This window comes from Phocoena phocoena, chromosome 8 (assembly GCF_963924675.1).
Source record: "Phocoena phocoena chromosome 8, mPhoPho1.1, whole genome shotgun sequence".
Lineage (NCBI taxonomy): Eukaryota > Metazoa > Chordata > Mammalia > Artiodactyla > Phocoenidae > Phocoena > Phocoena phocoena.
In genome coordinates, this window is record NC_089226.1 from 20537090 (window position 1) to 20542817 (window position 5728).

Below are 5728 nucleotides of genomic sequence, written 5' to 3' on the forward strand. Positions count from 1 at the left end.
ATTGCAGTGGGGACGGTCAAGGAATTGCAAGGCTGGAGTGTCTTCATCATGGATCCTGAAGTCATTCCAGAAGAGTGGTAAATAGTAAAATGCTGAGGATATTTACTACTCTGCCCAGAGTCATGTGATTTTTAAAACTGATAAGCATGCCTTCAATGCAATCCTTGATAAAAGTTTTTAATTAAAGAAAGGCCTTTGTCATGTCACTACTATGTCTGCATATTGATCTTTTGAGTGGCATCTAACAAAGAAATCAGAGATTCACAATCATGTGGGGCTATTCTTGTCCACAGATTAAGAGTCCCATTGACTTCAGGTCTCTACCTCTCCCTTTAAATCGAATTTGGGATCTCAAAGATAGCGGAGTAGAGGGACATGCATTCACCCCTTCTTGCAAGAGCACTGGAATCACAACTGCTGAGCAACCATCGATGGAAAAACATTGGAACCTACAAAAAGGATACCCTACATCCAAAGACAAAGTAGAGGCCACAGTGAGATGGTAGGAGGGGTGCAATCGCAATAGAATCAAACCCCATACCCGCTGGATGGGCAACCCACAGACTGGAAAGCAATTATACCACAGACGTTCTCCCACTGAGTGAAGGTTCTGAGCCCTGCGTTGGACTTCCCAGCCAGGGAGTCCAGCAATAGGAGGAGGAGTCCACAGAAAGACCAGCTTTGAAGGCCAGCGGGATTTGATTGCAGGACTTCCACAGGAATGGGGAAAATAGAAACTCCACTCTTGGAGGGCACACACAAAGTCTTCTGCTCACCAGGACCCAGGGGAAAAAGCAGTGACCCCATAAGAGACTGGGCCAGACTACCTACTAGTATTGGAGGGTCTCTTGCAGAGGCAGGGGACAGCTGTGGCTCACTGTGGGGACAAAGACACTGGCAGCAGCAGTTCTGGGAAGTACTCATTGGTGTGAGCCCTCCTGGAGGCCGCCATTAGCCAAGAGAATTCAGCACCACCAGACCGGCTTTGCAACAAATGCTAAAGGAACTCCTCTAGTCGGGGCAGAGACCAGAAACTTAAAATAACCTTGTACACATATAGACTGCTATATCAAAACATCATGGGAACAGCAAGCCCAAAAACTACAATAGATAGACACACACAAAAGAAAAAGCAACCCAAACACAACACTAAAGATGGTCATCAAACCAGAAAAGAAGAGAACAAAAGAGGAAGAGAAGAAAAAAGACTTACAAAACAAACCTAAAAAAATTAAGAAAATGGCAATAAGAACATACATATCAATAATTACCTTAAATGTAAATGAATTAAGGGGCTTCCCTGGTGGCACAGTGGTTAAGAATCCACCTGCCAATGAAGGGGATGTGGGTTCAAGCCCTGGTCTGGGAAGATCCCACATGCCGCAGAGCAACTAATCCCATGCACCACAACTACTGAGCCTGTGCTCTACAGCCCACGAGCCACAACTACTGAGTCTGTGCACCACAACTACTGGAGCCCGTTTGCTCTAGGGCCTGTGTGTCACAACTACTGAGCCCATGTGCTGCAACTACTGAAGCCCGCAAGGCTACAGCCCATGCTCCGCAACAAGAGAAGCCACTGCAATGAGAAGCCCGTGCACCACAACAAAGAGTAGCCCCCACTCGCCGCAAATAGAGAAAGCCCACACACAACAATGAAGACCCAACACAGCCAAAAATAAATAAAATTTTTTTAAAATGTAAATGAATTAAATGCTCCAACCAATCCTGCAGTACTAAGAGGGAAGTTTATAGCAATACAATCTTACCTCAAGAAACAAGAAAAATCCCAGATAAACAACCTAAACTTACATCTAAAGGAACTAGAGAAAGAAGAACAAACAAAACCTAAGTTCGTAGAAGGAAAGAAATCATAAAGATCAGAACAGAAATAAATGAAATAAAAATGAAGAAAACAATAGCAAAGATCAATGAAACTAAAAGCTTGTACTTTGAAAAGATGAACAAAATTGATAAACCTTTAGCCAGACTCATCAAGAAAAAAGCGAGGGGACTCAAATCAATAAAATTAGAAAAGGAAAAGTTAACAACTGACACCACAGAAATACAAAGGATCATAAGAAACTACTACAAACAACTGTATACCAATAAATGGACAACCTGGAAGAAATTGACAAATTCTTAGAAAGGTACATTATCCCAAGACTGAACCAGGAAGAAACAGAAAATATGAACAGGCCAATTACAAGCACTGAAGTTGAAATTGTGATTTAAAAACTCCCAACAAACAAAGGTCGAGACCTGATGGCTTCAGAAGTTCTATCAAACATTTAGAGAAGAGCTAACACCTATCTTTCTGAAACAAAAAATTTCAGAGGAAGGAGAGTTCCCAAACTCATTCTATGAGTCTACCATCACCCTGATACCAAAACCAGACAAAGACACCACAAAACAGACAAAGATATCACTGATGAACATAAGACGCAAAAATCCTCAACAAAATACTAGCAAACAGAATCCAACAACACATTAAAAGGATCATAGACCATGATCAAGTGGGATTTATCCCAAGGATGCAAGGATTTTTCAGTATACACAAATCAGTCAATATGATACTCCACATCAAGAAACTGAAGAATAAAAACCATATGATCATTTCAATAGATTCAGGAAAAGCTTTTGACAAAATTCAGCACCGATTTATGATAAAAACTCTTCACAAAGTGGGCATAAAGGGAACATACCTCAACATAATAATGGCCATATACAAAAAACCTACAGCTAGCATCATACTCAATGGTGAAAAGCTGAAGGCATTTCCTCTAATATCAGGAACAAAACAACGATGTCCACTCTCGCCACTTTTATTCAACATAGTTTTGGAAGTGCTAGCCACGGCAATCAGAGAAGAAAAAGAAATAAAAGGAATCCAAATTGCAAAAGAAGAAGTTAAACTGTCACTGTTTGCAGATGACATGATACTATACATAGAAAATCCTAAAGATGTCACCAGAAAAATACTAGAGCTCATCAATGAATTTGGTAAAGTTGCAGGTTATAAAATTAATACACAGAAATCTCTTGCATTTCTATACACTAACAATAAAAGACCAGAAAGAGAAATTAAGGAAACAATCCTATTTACCATTGCATCAAAAAAAATAAAATACCTAGATATAAGTCTACCTAAGGAGGCAAAAGACCTGTACTCTGAAAACTATAAGACGCTGATGAAAGAAATCAAAGATGACACAAACAGGTGGAAAGATATACCATGTTCTTGGATTAGAAGAATCAATACTGTGAAAATGACTATACTACTCAAGGCAATCTACAGATTCAATGCAATCCCTATCAAATTACCAATAGCATTTTTCACAGAACTAGAACAAAAAATCTTAAAATTTGTATGGAGACACAAAACACCCTGAATAGCCAAAGCAATCTTGAGAAAGAAAAATGGAGCTGGAGAAATCAGGCTTCCTGGCTTCAGACTATACTGCAAAGCTATAGTCATCAAAACAGTACAGTACTGGCACAAAAATAGAAATATAGATCAATGGAACAGGATAGAAAGCCCAGAAATAAATCCACTCACCTATGGTCAATTAATCTACAACAAAGGAGGCAAGACTATACAATCCTGGAAAGATAGTCTCTTCAACAAATGGTGCTGGGAAAACTGGACAGCTATATGTAAAAAAATGAAATTAGAACATTCTTTAACACCATACACAAAAATAAGCTCAAAATGGATTAAAGACCCAAATGCGAGACTGGACACTATAAAACTCTTAGAGGAAAACACAGGCAGAACACTCTCTGACATAAATCACAGCAATATTTTTTTTCGATCCATCTTCCAGAGAAATAGAAATAAAAACAAAAATAAACAAATAGGACCTAATTAAACTCAAACGTTTTTGCACAGCAAAGGAAACCATAAACAAAACAAAAGGACAACCCACAGATTGGGAGAAAATATTTGCAAATGATGTGCTCAACAAGGGATTAGTCCCCAAAATTTACAAACAGCTCATGCAGCTTATATCATCAAAACAAATAACCCAGTCAAAAAATGTGCAGAAGACCTAAATAGACTTTTCTCCAAAGAAGACATATAGATAGCCAAAAGGCACATGAAAAAATGTTCAACATCACTAATTATTAGAGAAATGCAAATAAAAACTACACTGAGATATCACCTCACACCAGTCAAAATGGCTATCATCAAAAAGACTACAAACAGGGCTTCCCTGGTGGCGCAGTGGTTGAGAGTCCGCCTGCCGATGCAGGGGACACGGGTTCGTGCCCTGGTCCGGGAAGATCCCACATGCCGTGGAGCAGCTGGGCCCATGAGCCATGGCCGCTGAGCCTGCGCGTCTGGAGCCTGTGCTCCACAGCGGGAGAGGCTGCAGCGGTGGGAGGCACACGTACCGCAAAAAAAAAAAAAAAAAAAAGACTACAAACAATAAATGCTGGAGAGGATATAGAGAAAAGGGAAACCTCCTACACTGTAGGTGGGAATATAAATTGGTACAGCCACTATGGAGAACCGTATGGAGGCTCCTTAAAAAACTAAAAATAGAGCTACCATTTGATCTTGCAATACCACTCCTGGGCATATATCTGGAGAAAAACATGGTCCAAAAGGATACATGCACTCCAATGTTCATTGCAGCACTGTTTACAATAGCCAAGATATGGAGGCAACCTAAATGTCCATCGACAGAGGAATGAATAGAGAAGAGGTGGTACATACATACAATGAGATATTATTCAGCCATTAAAAAGAATGAAATAATGCCATTTGCAGCAACGTGGACAGACCTAGAGATTGTCATACTGAGTGAAGTAAGTCAGACAGAGAAAGAGAAACATTGTATGATATCACTTATATGCAGAATCTAAAAACAAATGAACTTTTTGAGAAAACAGAAAGAGACTCACAGACTTAGAGAACGAACTTATAGTTACCAGGGGGGAAGGGTGGGCAAGAGGGGCAGTTAGGGAGTTTGGGATTGACACGTACACACTGCTATATTTAAAATGGATAACCAACAAGGATTTACTGTATAGCACAGGGAACTATCCTCAATATTATGCAACAACCTAAATGGGAAAAGAATTTGAAAAAGAATAGATACATGTATACGTATAACTGAATCACTTTGCTGTACACCTGAAACTATCACTATCACAAAGTTGTTAATCAACTACTTTCCAATATAAAATAAAAAGTTAAAGAAATGCCTCCCAAAGTGTTTGCAAGTGAATTCTATTGAAAAGGCATGAAAGATATGAATGAGACTTAGGGGTCCACAAAAGAGAAAGTTGTATATTATGATAACAAAAATAACTGATGATGCCTCTTAGAAATAAAAAAGAAAAGTCTCCCATGAAAATAAATAAGTAAATCTAAGTTGGGAGCCAAACCACTAAACTAAGCCTCAATTTGTTTTCTCTTCAACTTGAAGATACCTGTACTTCTCACCCAAGAGGCAGGCAAGACCTTGTTCTTGCTATAAATGCCTACTGCTGGCTCTGAAAACAAATTGATTTGAAGGACAAAGTAGACACTTATGAGGACCAACCACACCACCCATTTTCCTTCCCCCACAAAGATCTTTATATTAAAAGAGGCCTGTGGTGCAATCCCAGGCCCTGAGTAGCTCTGCTGTTTAGCTTTACAATTGACTAAAGCTGCTCCTGTAGCAGATGAAATACCATGTGCTTTTTGTAAGAGGCTGTTACCCTCTGGGCAGTG